General features: G+C 41.6%; 1 protein-coding gene and 1 long non-coding RNA gene across 2 annotated transcripts in view; both read right to left on the reverse strand.

Moving 5' to 3' along the window:
* LOC136705530 (pro-neuregulin-3, membrane-bound isoform) overlaps positions 1-15,200 on the reverse strand; it is a gene marked incomplete at its 5' end in the record, with an annotated part of 467,573 nt that overhangs the window by 400,194 nt on the left and 52,179 nt on the right.
* Positions 2,293-5,928, reverse strand: LOC136705149 (uncharacterized). The gene is made up of 4 exons (XR_010804018.1): positions 5,892-5,928; positions 4,290-4,355; positions 3,180-3,247; positions 2,293-2,411 (listed from the first exon to the last, which is right to left on the reverse strand). It is a non-coding gene; the product is annotated as an uncharacterized lncRNA (long non-coding RNA).

Raw genomic sequence — 15,200 nt, forward strand, 5'->3', positions numbered from 1 at the left:
TGTCCTGTTTCATGATGTGTTATGGCTATTACGTCATTACATGCACCGTATTACATATTATGAATGAGTGTATAATGCATTTTGTCCACAGTAATCTTCCAAAGTGTGTTACCAGGAGACCACTACAAGGAAAAAGTTTTAGAAACTCTCCTCCCTTTAGTTCTGAGCCTAACTCCTTTGTCTTTTTTTGCCATTTCTCCCCCAAAAGGAGCCTGGGATAGCCCACCTCTAGCTTACATAAGCACCCATGCAAAGTTAGCATCAACTTTGCCCCACATTGCTCTCCATAAAAGCATATCCACGTTAACACTCCTTGCATTGTCCTCCACATCTTAGAGCCTGTCCGGAGGGCCGCTCCGCTCCTCCACCTCCAGGGGCCATGAAGCAAATGGGCCCGGTGTGGGGATTGTCTGCGGGAAGGTAATTATTGAATTATTCAATCAGTCCAGGGGTTGTTTAAAATTTCATGACTGCCCATTAGCATCTTAGAGAGCGCTAGAGGAAAACCAAAGCATACGCACAGGGCTTTAGCTCAGCAGGCACCAGGCAGCTCTGACCTACTTAGAGACACTTGGGCTTCACTCAAACCAGACCACCTGACAGGAACCACATGGGGAGGCTTAGGCTCCCTCAGGAATAAGGAGATGACGTAAACCGAGTGTGGTGTGATTGGGGCGGTAGCTTAGCCCACGCTCACCACTGGGTTTTAGATTGAACATAGCCATGAGGCTAAGATAATATGGAAAGTGGAAGTGGAAGAGTCAACAGAAGACAAGGGAAGGCCATATAGGATGTGGATACAGTGGAAAATCATATTCCAATATGGAGTAGATGTAATTATTGGGATAACATTGGATTTTTGTGGGTTTCTAATGTTGTACGTCAGAAGTCAAAGATGTTGGGGAGAGAAGTAGATGATTTCCACTAAAATAGGCAGAAATATATCAATGTGGGGCATGTTTATGTAAAATCTATGTATAGGGTAAAATATATTACATATTCAAATATTCACAGGTGTTTATTTATTTATTTATTTATTTATTTATTTATTTATTTATTTGTGGCTGAACGCTATCAGATCCTCACAGATATGGTCCAGCATTCCAAAATCTTAAACAACAATTGTCCATCCAATTCTCTTGGATGACTAACTGACTTTTGCTGAGACGTTTCTTCCAGTGTGGTTGTGATTATTATTGTAATAACTGTGTAGTTACAAAATAATAATACAGTTAATGACCGTATAATACATGATGTATCCAAAGTTACAGATGGATCGCAGTGGTCCTGCTTATGTAGATGTAGAAATGTATGAAATGCAATTATTATTATTGTTATTATTTTGGGGGCTTGTTTTGATACATGTGATTAATTAGTTATTATCAATTCACTTGTGTAATAACACAAGAAAAAACTAAATCTATACCTATGTTGGTTCAAATACGCAATGCTACTATTATTCGTCTGTAACAGTGACTCATTCACCAGTAGTAACATTGTTGTTGCATGTATCCTTCATGTGTAACTACATAGTTATTACAGATATGTAACATAAGGTGGAAAACAATGTAATTATTAGCTACTCCTCAGCACAGATTTAACACTATGACACTTCATGGTCAAATATAGTTTAACGGCTGTAACATGAATCTACACTCTAAAAAATGGTTAGGTTGAAATAACCCAAGTTGGTTCAATTTGTCAACCCAGCGCTGGGTCAAATAGGGACAAACCCAGCATTTGTTATTTTAACCCAGCTATGCTGGGTTACCAGTTTAACCCAACAGGCTGGGTTATTGACATTGACCCACTATTGGGTAAAAACAACTATATTGTAGGGTTATGGCAACCTTTGGGTTGGTTCATTTTTAATCCATTTAATGCAAGCATGCACACAAATATTATTCCAGAATATTTTTATTAATAAGCCAACAAACAAAAATAAAAATATAATCAGAGTCTAGCTGGAATAAAAGACATACGTACAATAGTCAAGTTGTCAAAGTATTGTAGATTTTTATACATTTAAAATATTCAAAAATAAAATGTAAAATGTATTTATATTGTTTATACACATGGACAACAGGAGAATCAAGCAACACAAAATAATTTACCAAGAAACACATCTAGTCCAGAAGTCCACAATAAACAAGTTAAAATTATTTTTCTTCAGGTTATAAATGTTATTGAAAATACAATTAATAAATGACAACAAGATACTGGAGGTCAAATACGTAAAATGCTTTGAAGCAAACATCCACTGCTCTCAGTAGTGTGCTCTGCTCCAGATCTTCTCCACTGATGATTACAAAAGCTTGAGAACAACGACTGCAGTCCCCAAGCATCCGAACATATGGAAGCTCCCTGGTGTCCTTGGTATGTCTTAAATACTCAGCCATATTACTTCCAACCTAGGAAAACAAGTTGAGCAAAGGTGGGAAAGAGGAAATTGAATTAATGTATGAATGAGTGAATAAATTAACAAAATCACAAACTAACTCACATGGAATTCCAGGGTACAGTCCACAATAGGTTAAGCGTTTGTACTATATAACAGAAATAAAAAGCACCTGCACATTTGTGGCCTACAGCCTGGACACCTGTAAGCTTTTAGAGTAATGATATGTTTGGACAGATGCTAGCTTTGATAGCGTATCAGTTGCCTTTCTTTGTTATGTTTATCCCAACTTTACATTATATTTTACTGATATTTTTCCCATGTTCACACATTTAAAATAAAAATGCTTTAAATGTAATTGTCTAAAGCCCATAAGAATAAAAAAGTCAACACTTATATAAATTTTAAATTCGAGACTTCGACTTTACAAATATTTACAATGTAAATTTAAACAAATTTATTTATTTTTGCATAAAATTGTGATATGTCTATGAAAAACAAACACGTGTGTTTATGAATGTAACTGTATTTGTACAAACTGCAGACTGTGAGACACAGATTGGGATCTGTTCATTTGTGAACAGTGAAACAAATTTATGACTTGTGTTTAATTTGTGGATTAACATTTACACATTTGTAAAGTATTTTGAGACTAATCTCTCTCCATATGCGGTGTCCAACAGACGTGGATATTCTTGTAGTATTTCTACAACTGTTTTGGTCCGATTCTCCCGTATCCGTTAGCTCTATGGATTGCAGTCACCTTCATGTATTGTCTAACCTGGCTTGGTGGATGAATGTTGTTCTTAAGCCACTCTTGCATAGCCCTGTCCACAGTCACAGCAGACGCTGAGGAGTAGAGGTAATAAAATACATTTTTTAAATATATTTATATATATATTTTTTATATAAAAAATAAAAGATTTTAAACCTAAATATAAAACAAAACGTTCCGGGTCAGTGCTCTGGGGACAAATACATGCTTTTTACATACCTCAATATGCGTACAAAAGTTTAAAGTGTTGTGTACCAAATAGTTGTCATTTAAAGGTCATCACTGATTTTTAAGGTAACTGTTGTGTAGTATTAAAAACGACACTTGTCTTTTAATGAAAAAAAAAAAATATTTTGAAAAGGAGAGTAAAGAATTTAATTACCGAAAGCGCTACAAAACTTAACTACTCGAGTTACAAATGTGTTTCTGTGGTAATTCAAACAAAGAATAAAACTTACAGTTTTTTCCCCCTCAATCATGGCGTTTTACCTTAAAAGACGCAAAACTTACGAACGTAAACAAAATGGAGAGAACTGTGTTTTCCAACAAATGTAGACATTCCCTTTAAGCGGGACATCAAAACACAATGAAGCCTGAGTTTTAATCCCAAATCACTCAATACTCCCTATGTACTGCACTACGCAAGTCATTAACTTACTGAATCTAAATCTTAACAGTGCATTATATATTCCTAATACAACATCATTTATATGTATTAATATGTGTGAATCTGAAATCTATTGCTATCTGCTTGTGTACAGTGTAGTGTATGACTGATGTAATTTAATATAGAGAAAGTGAAAAGCTATTTGTATTTCAGACAAAGACAGATGTGCTGTCTCAGTTTTCCTCATCCACGTGAGCACAGTGACAACCATGTTTTTAAAAGTCTCCACCTTGGGAGAGCATTTTTGCAAAATCTCAATTTTCAGTGACCTGTGTGGGGATGGGAGGCCAAAACCGAGACAAAACCTTGTTTTTTTTTCGTGTATAGACAAAACGTCTATACCTGAAAACTCACTGTCCTTAAACATTATATACATTGTTGCAAAACTAAAATTGAGTAAGAGAGAGAGAGAGAGAGAGAGAGAGGATGCACACAAAAATTTTACATACCTTCGATTTTAGGAATTAATGTTTGAAGATTCCAGTCTTCGTTTGAACAAATTCATCCATGTGTCACTGCAGATATCAACATAACATTTTAGAAAGTCATGTACAATACTTCATAGTAGAAGACCAAATAAAAAAACACCATGTGTAAAATTAGAAAGTCAAGATGATCCACTGTGTTGACATAATATTGTTGACATAGTATTACGCATTTATGAATGGGTTGCAGTTGATGTCACATTGCCGAGTACCCGTCATGTTCATGGGTTGAAATGACAATCTTTTTGGCGTGGGCACCATATTGGGGTGCGATTGTCTGGTTTCAAGGTGCAACGTTAATGAATATGAATAGGAAAAATGAATATATTTATCTCATACACAGCTCCTGTTAACAACTAGTTAAAGTTAGTGTAGTGCATGTTTTATAAGAGGTACATGAGGAATAAAGGGTATTAAAAGGTAAAATATTTGTGGTTTGTGTTTTTACGAATATAACGAGTGGTATTAAAAGATGTTTAATGCATTTTGAACAAAGAAAAAGAGGAAAGAGACTTTTTTAAAAAGCTAACAATCATCACAGTTACCCTTTTTAAGATGGAACTACTAATTAAAACAAGAAGCTAGTGAATTACGCCAATGTTAGCCTCATATACTGACAGGTTTAAGGTAGAAATAAACATTTGAATACGAAAAATGGAGAATAAGAAGCAAACGTCTTCCGAAAATGGCATTTAAGGTGGAAGGGGGAAAAATAAATAAGGAAGGCGACATCAGCTTCGACTAGTGACAATTTTAACACTAGGAGCACAGAGAGCCGGTGTGTATTTGAGCCTGTGACTGACTTTACTCCGTGTGTTGTGTTGGTTTTGGTGCGGAAGGGAGACTTTAGTCACAGCTGTCGAACCAGTGGCTCTCTTTGCTCCGGTCTCAGTCGGTCAAATAAGCGCGATGCTTCTAGTGTTAAGGTGGAAATGAAAATTCCAATATGACGATGGGAAGCTATTTTCTGATTTGACATCGTGATTTTTATCACTCGTTTCATATAAGTAAAAAAGCAAAGGAGGTATTCATTTCAAAGGAATCACAAGCACTGGTTAAGGAGTGCTGTACAGATTTTTTTTAGCTTATTGGCTTTCATTTAAAAAGCGAACATCCCAATAGGGATAAAGCATGACATACCCTAAGGCTACCACACACGGGCCATATCAGTCCAAGAACGGCAGAAGCTTATTTAACTCAGCTAACGCTAGCTAGTGCTACCTCACGGAGGCGCAGAGCAGGACATTTATCTGAGGTATCGCTAGCATAACTGACCTAGCGTTGGCAGGCAAGAAATAACATCAACGCAACGCCAATGTTAATAAAAACAGTAATTGGGTACACTAAAAGATACAGCGATAAACATTATAAATATAGGTTTAGTAAAAATCAACCTGAGTCTGGTAGATAGTCACGTTAGCCTGGGTCTTTAATTCCTTCGGCAGAATGATAATGTCCGTTAGTCAGGAAACTGGGATTTACTCGCTGACAGGAAACATGAACTCAACTAAGATCCCGATTAATACAAAACGGTTAAATTTATGTAAATTAAAAAAAAATACTTACAAATATGCTCACGGCCAAAAGAAATCCTTCTTTCTCTGGAGTTCAGCTTCGGTTTCTTCGGTTTCTTCTTTTCGCTCGAGCTTCTCGGCTTCCCGCCTATTCTGACGCACGACGTGACTGTTCCCTTTCAGGTCCGCATACACAACCCAACGCTGCTGGGTTGCTTGTTATTAACCCAATTTAAGTCAAAATAACCCAACATCATGACCCAACATGCTCAACCCAGCAATTGGGTTATAAAAATAACCCAGCATTTTTTAGAGTGTATGATCTTCAACTTGGTGAGTGGCCACAGCAGCCATTAAGCTCAAACATATAAAACAGAACATTAGATATGAATTTCTTCTTTCTCTTTTCCTTCTTCAGCATTAACATTTCCGCCCTCCACCTTTATTACAGCTTCCACACCTTTTAGACTTGCTTTGAGTTTTCCATAGGCATCTACAGGGAGATGTTTCCACACCTCCACCTACACCTCCGGTCACAGAAGCAGCAGATTCTTCTCACTGTTTGAATGATCTCATTTACAGGTTTAGACTCATCATATCTCTCACTGCTGAGCTCAGATCCTAGTAGATCTTTCAGCAAAAGCTCCAGAGATCACTTCATAGATCTCCATAATCAAGCTCCTGTCCAGGGGTGGCGCTGTTTGACAAAACCCACTCGAGTTCCCTGTTATGTTGCTGAAGGAGAGCTGCAGAAACAGTGCTGTAAACTGATTATGAGATGATCACACAAACATAAAACACTGCCATTTCACATTTTCAGCGTTTACTGTCGTCAGGTAAGGGGTTAAGGTTAGGAAAGGGTTAGATCTGGGACAATCACACAGGAGGACACTATGGATGTCTGTGGAAATGCCGTGTCAAGAGAGGAATACAAACCGGTCTTCCTGTGTGTGTTTGTGTGTGTGGGAATGCATCAGCGTCGGTGAGGTGAGGTGAACTTTTCCTGTCCCGCTGTTCCCTTTCAGCCCTCTGCATTTCCTCCCCGCCGGGGGCTGTGTTTGTGTTCCGGCCCGTGTCTTTTTTTTTCTTTTTTACCCCTCCTCTCCTTCACTTTATTCCCCCTCTCCTTTCATCCCTCCCTCCAGCTCGGACTAATGGGCCGCGTAAGAAGAGATTCCACAGCACGCTCTCCTCTCCACGGAGGGGAACGTTCGGCCCATTACCTCGGCCCTCTGGACGCTCCGTGGGCTCGGAGCCTCTCTCCACCTCTGAATAAAAACGGAACTCTCAGACCTCTGCCTCCCAGAGAGCACAGATCGGCACTTCTGAGATGTCCCCTGAGCCGTCCCCTGAGACGTCTCCTGAGCCGTCCCAGCCCTCGGGTCACCGCAGGCCGTGAAGCCACCGGGACTCCAGGCGAAGTTATGAAAGTGTCCTTCAATCTCTGAACATCTCTGTGAGGATTTGATGGCATGAAGGTATCTAGAAATATTGGATGGGCTCCATCACTCCAGAGAACACAGTTCCACTGCTCCACAGCTCAGTGGAAGTGTGACATTATGTATGCTGCAGATCTTCCCATTCTATATGCAATGCAGTATACTGTGTGTGTGTGTGTGTGTGTGTGTGTGTGTGTGTGTGTGTGTGTGCGATTACAGGCCCCTATCACTCCATACACATCATCAATCTCCAAGACATGTCCAGAAGTGCACAGGGACCATGCTTGAGGATGATTGTCCATTCCAGCCGCCCCCTCCCCCCACTTCTCCCTCTCCTCCTCCTCCTCCTCCTTTTCATCCTCCTCCTCCACCCAAACACCAGCTACGACAGGGAGTGGAATAATGATGGGCCCAGTCCCCTCCATGTTGTTGTTCCTGGGTCTTATTTTTATTCCGATGGCCGATCGATACGCCCACAGCCACTTTCAAATCAGCCGCGGCCCAGCGAGTGAGAAAAATTACCTACGACGATGGGAAAATTAAACAGTAATTGGCTTTTAGAGCCTTGTGCAGCCCACTGCGCAGGCAGCAAATCCTTATTTTCAGCACACCCCTTGACACATACACACACACACACACAGAGACTTCAGATTCATTCCCTCTCATGCCACAAAGTTTGGTGCTTAGAGAGGCATTAATATCTGTTGTTAGGAAGCAGGTGACAGCAAAGGCTCTCCGGGTCAGGAGAAATGGATGAGCAGGTGCCCAAACATTTTATAATGGAATGCATTTGTAGTGTTCTCCCTGTGTCTGCGTGGGTTTCCTCTGGATGCTACAATTATATCCCACTGCCCAATAACAAATGATTGACAGGTTTGAATGTGTGAGTGACTGGGTGTGTGTGGGATGTCATAGTATTGACTGGAGCACAGTTGGGTGTGTGTTCCTGCCTTGCACCCAATAATAGGCTCCTGACCCACGGCAACCCTGATCAGGATAAGGTGTATGAATGAACGTGACATTTCTAGGACACCTAGAATGATACTAGAGGTTTGAATATGACTAATGCATGAGTAATGATGATGATACTAATAAAATTACATTAATTATGAAGCATCAGCATCAGGTTGAACCACCTTTGCTATAATAATATGTAAAATATGCCACACAACTCTCTCTTTCTCTCTGTCTCTTCCTCTCTCACTCGCTCTCTCTCTCACTGCATACACTGTTCCCCACCGAGGGAGCCATGCCACTTACACAATGTAAGCAATGTGCTAATGACTCTGCATTATGCCTATTACAATGGTCCATTTAGCCTGGAGAGCTTCACAAGTCCTGTTCTATTCAGCACCACCGTGGTGGACAGCTCCCCCAACAACCGCTGCCATTGCAGCACCGCCTGCATCAGAACAGCTTCGCATCCCGCTGTAAATTCAGCACTGGGGCTGGTGGACAGCTCCTTCAGCCACCGCTAAAGCACTGTGCCACTCCCCAGACTGTCTTTATCCACCAGTCTTTAAGGGCTCCGTCAAGAACCAGAAGACAGCACTTTATCAAAGTCTATGGCTTTCAGTCTTTGGCCCAACTGTGAGTCTGTGCCAGGTCTGATTCACCGGCTGCCAGTTTCGTTCAATAAAACAATGCCATTTGTTTTATTTAGAGCAACCCAGCCCAACTATGGCTTTATTCAGTCCAGAGACACTCAGTCATTTGTTTGTTGGTTGGTTGGTTCATTGGTACATTCATTCATTTGTTAATCCATCCATCCAACCATCCATTCATTCATTCATTCATTCATTCATTCATTCATTCATTCATTCATATATTCACTGCCAGACTCTGTCTGTGTTTTGGCACACTGGCAAGTGCTGTTTGACATTTCACTCTCATGGGTAATCTCTCAGGAACAGCAGGGGTGTGGCAAGTCTGTCACGCCTATTAGAGAAAACATAGCTAGGCAAAACAGAGAAGAGAAAACTCCAGAGAAAGACAAGACAAGGGTGAAGAGAAGAGAGGAGAAGAGAATAAGAGAACACAAGAGGAGAAGAAGAGAGGAGAAGAACAAATGAAATTAGAAGAGAAGAGAGGAAATGAGAAGGGAAGAGAGGAGAAGAAAAGAGAGAAGAGCTGAAAAGAATTAAATAGAGGAGAAGAGAAGATAGGAGAGAAAAAGAGAGGTTTATGAGAGGAGAAGATAGTAGATGAAAGGAGAAGAGAACTGAAGAAAGGAGAAGAGAAGAGAGATGAGAAAAGTATAAAGGACAAGAGAAGAAAAGGAAGGAAAGGAGAAAACGAGAAAGGAGAAGACAAGAAAAGAATGGAGGGGGAAGAGATGAGATAAGGTGAGATGAGAAAAGAGAGAAGAAAAGAGAAGAGAAGAGAGGAAAGGAGAAGAAGAGAAGAAAGGAGAGGAGAAGAGGTGAAGAAGAAACGAGGGGGGAAGAACAGAGGAGAAGAAGACAACAGAGGAAATGAGAAGAGAAAAGAATAAAGGAGAATAGAAGAAAAGAAATTAAAGGAGAAAAGGAGAAGAGAGGAAAAAAATGGAAAGGGAAGAGAGGACAGGAAAAGAGAAGAAAGGAGAATAGAGGAGAAGATAAAAGAAGAGAGGAGAATAAATGAGAAGAGAAGAAAAGAATGAAGAGGAGGAGAAGAAAGGAGAAAAGGAGTAAGGATAAGAGAAGAAAATAATGGAGAGGAGATGAGATTTAAAAAGAGAAGAGAGAAGAGAAGGGAAGAGAGGACAGGAAAAGAGAAGAAAGGAGAATAGAAGAGAAGAGTAAAAGAAGAGAGGAGAAGAGAAGAGAGGAGAAGGGAAGAGAAGAGAAGAAAATGAAAGACAGATAATGGAGAGAGGAATCAGAGAAGAAAATACGTGTACGTACATAAAGGCAGGTTACGCAATCACGCCTCCAGAAACAACAGCACACACTGCTGATCAGCTATTCCTATTTAACACAGGCCTCATTACTGAGAGAGAGAGAGAGAGAGAGAGAGAGAGAGAGAGAGAGAGAGAGAAAGAGAGAAGGAAGGATGCATGTCACAGCTTTGACCTTGAGAAACACAGCGGGATATGGAGTGAGGAGCTTTTCAGATGATCTGAGCGGCTATTTCATTCCTGATTGAAACACAAGAGCTTCTCACATTCTTGGCACTGTCCGGCCCAGATGGCTGCTCGCTCTCTCTCTCTCTCTCTCTCTCTCTCTCTCTCTCTCTCTCTCTCTCTCTCTCTCCTTCTCTCTCTCTCTCTCTCTCTCTCTCTCTCTCTTCTCTCTCTCTCTCTCTCTCTCTCTCTTTCTCGCTCTCTCTCTCTCCTTCTCTCCCTCTCTCTCTCTCTCTCTCTCTCTCTCTCTCTCTCTCTCTCTCTCTCTCTCTCTCCTTCTCTCTCTCTCTCTCTCTCTCTCTCTTTCTCGCTCTCTCTCTCTCCTTCTCTCCCTCTCTCTCTCTCTCTCTCTCTCTCTCTCTCTCTCTCTCTCTCTCTCCTTGTCACATTTTCTCTTATGGAATTGCAGCTCTTCCAATGGGAATGTGAAGCTGGAAGGCCGCTTGTGTTGGAAGGCAGAAGCTTCCCAGTTCCGACTTAGTCACGAACGCGGCATAAACCCCCTCACAGCGCCGATAAGTCTCTAGTTGTACTTGTCATTTTCAATCCATCCCTCGTTCCCTCATTACCACTCTCTCCATGCCCTCTATCGACAATTCTCACACACATTCTCTCTCTCTCTCTCTCTCTCTCTCTCTCTCTCTCTCTCTGTGTGTGTGTTTCTATCTCTCTATCTCTCTCTCTCTCTCTCTCTCTCTCTCTCTCTCTCTGTGTGTTTCTCTCTCTCTCTCTCTCTCTCTCTCTCTCTCTCTCTCTCTCTGTACCGGAGGAAAGGCAGCAGGCGATTCAAAGGGAGCCCTCCACAGACTCACGATTTTAAACATACATCCCACGCCTCGTGGCTCTGAATGGGACAGAATCAGTCGGGAAAACAAGAGGAGCCCTCACCTTCACGACAATAACACAAAGAAACGCGGCCTCCTCATCAGCGGCTACAGACTGCCACAGCTGAAAGAGGCGGAGCTGCTTCGTAGCCGCCGCTGATTGTAGAGATGATCCCGGCGAGGAGAAGGATGCAGACCGGTGTTGATTGTGAGTTTTAAGTGGGAGATGTTCAAGGGAAGAGTTGTGGACGAGGAGGAAGCAGTGGTTCAGCATTGTTTACTGTAACCTTCATCCATTCATTTATTCTCCGCTACTGATTTATGGACACAGCGATAGAAAAAAAGTGGCTATGGAATAACTTTTTGCAAACAAGCAAAGTTTTTAAAGGTGATTTTAAGGTGTATTTTTAACTTTATACATTTAAACAAAAAGTGTAAGTTTAATAACAACTTGGATGGTATTTATAATAAAACAAAGGATTATACTATAATTCATAGTAAGTAACCTACATTAATGCTTACTGAGTGAATCTAAACATATGTGTTCGAGTCCCGCTCCAGGTGACTGTATGTGAGGAGTGTGGTGTGTTCTCTCTGTGTCCGCGTGGGTTTCCTCCGGGTGACTGTCTGTGAGGAGTGTGGTGTGTTCTCCCTGTGTCTGCGTGGGTTTCCTCCGGGTGACTGTCTGTGAGGAGTGTGGTGTGTTCTCCCTGTGTCTGCGTGGGTTTCCTCGGGGTGACTGTCTATGAGGAGTGTGGTGTGTTCTCCCTGTGTCTGCGTGGGTTTCCTCCGGGTGACTGTCTGTGAGGAGTGTGGTGTGTTCTCCCTGTGTCTGCATGGGGTTCCTCCGGGTGCTCCGGTTTCCTCCCACAGTCCAAAAACACATGTTGGTGGATTGGTGACACAAAAGAGCCCGTAGGAGTGTGTGTGAGTGTGTGTGTTGCCCTGTGAAGGACTGGCGCCCCCTCCAGGGTGTATTCCCGCCTTGCGCCCAATGATTCCAGGTCGACTGTGGACCCACCGCAAACCTGAACTGAATAAGGGTTACAGACAATGAATGAATAAATGTTATATCTACAGATCTATAACTCGTGTAATATGCATGAGTAATACATTTCACCTCTCAGTAACACTGCCAGTTACTGCTGACTCTAACACAGCTGAAAACTACACTCTACAAATCAGTTTGTTTATTCAGAATGGTTTTAAAAACTGCAAACATTGATTCCTTATATTCTCAAATATGGCAGTGCTCCAATTAAAATCATTAATCTCCAGTTTGTCTCCGTTTTTAGTTTGCTCCATGATTTGAACACAGCGGCCCACACACTGTGTGACAGTTTCATGACGAATGGACCAATAGAAACGCTCCAAAATGACTTTGATTGGAATAAAACCCTTTACATTGATGTCCATTGAAAGTTAAGTAGGTTTTTTTCTTCCTTGTTTTTGAAGATGCATGTTTTTCATTGGACAGCGGCGATATGCAGAACGATATGCAATTACTTAGTTTAAGGCGGGCAACCATTACGTTTGCCTTCTTTTAGAGGTCCGACTGTGTCCGTCTGTCTCCTAGCAGCGGTACCACTGTGTCTCGCATTCGGCGGCATGTTCCTAGATGCCACAGGACGTGTATGATGCCAACGCACGTTCCTGCCGTAGCCATGGTGACCCACAGTTCTCAGACACTCCAGAAAGAGGCTCACACCTCGTCCTTCTCTCATCGGCGCATGAATCTTGTCCGTGGTCCAGAACATTCCTAGCCGAAGGCGGCCGTTCAATCAATACACCTTTTCAACATGAAACTGAGATATGGCGCACTATCTATTTCCCACAACGTCGATACGTTTTCACTTACAGCAGATGGGATTCACCCAAGAACTTACACCTAACCATCATCCCATATATGGCCCCTATCTGCTAACCTTCCAACGGGGGGCTTGTTTTAATACGGCAAAATATAGAACGCGATCCGTCATGCTGTCCAAACCTCGTCAACAGTCCAAAGGGTAATGTATTTCTACCCAGTGTAGGCTTTCCATTACAGCAGTTACATACATGAATGCATGTTCCCTCACGCTCTATCACTTGATGTGGATCATACCGAGCCCCTCCTACTCTCACACTTTCTCCTGTCTCTGAGATCCTGACACCAGCAGCCTGCTATCTCGCCCCCAAAATAGCCCAGCATGAGTGCGTCTTCGCAGATGCACCACTCCCACTGACAAGCAAAGGTGTCGTTACCGGCATATGGGCAGTCCTAGCTTCTAAGAAGGAGCGAGGGAAAGGGAATGTAGACAGGCTGAAGTGGTTCTAATATATTTTAAATGCTTTATTGATATTTATAATGAAGTAAATCTGGGAAAATGATGAAAAATATGTCATGGCAACCACTGTAAATGTGTAAATATGCCAAGCTATGTTCATTTTGTGTTGGAATGACTATGGACAGTATTAATTCACTTTATTTTCCATGACTGCAAAGGGAGGTGCCATCTTGGTTTACTTGACATCCAGTGAGACAGTAATATAGATTACAACCACAGAGATAATAAACACACTTTATCTGGACTCTAAATTAAGTGAGTTGTAAAGCTGATGTGGTGGTGGTGGGACTGGCTCTGATTCTCATGGAGAGAATGTACAGAAAGAGACTGCTTTGCCGCTGGAGGTACAACAAAAGCTTATTTACCAGGTTCATATATTATCATTTCCACCTCAACAGTAGAAGCATTGCACTACTCTGACCCACTGAGACCTGAAAGCGCCGAGAGTCGGTCATTTGACCGCTGCGACTGACATCAAAACCAACATGGCATTCAGAAGATATTCAATTACGGTGCTCAAATGAACACCTGACTCTCAGCACTTCAAGTGATAAATTAACCCTCTGTGTCTCTGTGAAACATTGAATGAAACATTGAGATAAAATGCATGTAAATGTACATTTCAATAGTTTTACAAAAAATGAGAAAATGACCTTAGACCAGAGTGTTAATGGAGGCTGATATCTTATCAATTTTTCCCTTTCCACATTAAAATCATTGCTTCTAATTCTCAAATCTTGTATTCAGATGTTTGTTTCCACCTTAAACTGGTCAGTTTACGAGGCTAATATTGGCATTTTTCGCCAGGCTCTTATTTGAATTTTCTGTTCCGCCTTAAAAAGGTGACTTAGCTTTTGAAAAACAGGCCTTATTCCTCATTTTCTTTGGTTAAAATACACAAACCCTGCACTTCATTCATTCATTCATTCATTATCTTGAACCCTTATCCAGTTCAGGGTCACGGTGGGTCTAGAGCCTACCTGGAATCACTGGGCGCAAGGCAGGAATACACCCTGGAGGGGGCGCCAGTCCTTCCCATTTTCTTTTCTTTACTTTCTGCTCCTAAAACATGGACTTGACACTTTTAATCCACATATGTGTCTGTACTTTAATGAGTTACTGGAAATTCTGACACAACAGCGTAAGAAACCAACTGTTGAAATGATGGAATTAGGTGAACAGAGTAAATGGGAAAATGTGTACGTAAACAAACATATCCCTCACTGCAAGTAGTTACTGTAGATGTCTTTAGAGTTTCTCCACTGTGGGATGGTGACTAGATAAAAATGTCAACAACATGGCCAGAAATTATAACAATAGTATCAGCTAGAGCCACTATGGGATTTCCAGTATTATGTGAGTATTACTATGTCCTCCCCTTAAATAAAATAGTGGCAATTAGCATTCACACGCCTAGAGCATGGGCAGTACCCAGTGATTATTGGAGAGTTCGGTGTCTTGCTCAATGTCACATCAGCCATGGATGTTGAGGGAGGAGAACTTGCTGTTCCCTCACTCAGACAACACCCAGGAATTTGGGCTTTGCTGACGATTATAGACAGGTTTCCCTGGCAACGTATCACTGCCTGACTCCTAACAGTCCCTCCACCTTCCATCTGCGGTAGCTGCTTTAGATAGCGCTTTTAATAAACACATGTAATGGTC

The sequence above is a fragment of the Hoplias malabaricus genome, chromosome 8 (genome assembly GCF_029633855.1).
Source record: "Hoplias malabaricus isolate fHopMal1 chromosome 8, fHopMal1.hap1, whole genome shotgun sequence".
Classification (NCBI taxonomy): Eukaryota; Metazoa; Chordata; class Actinopteri; order Characiformes; family Erythrinidae; genus Hoplias; species Hoplias malabaricus.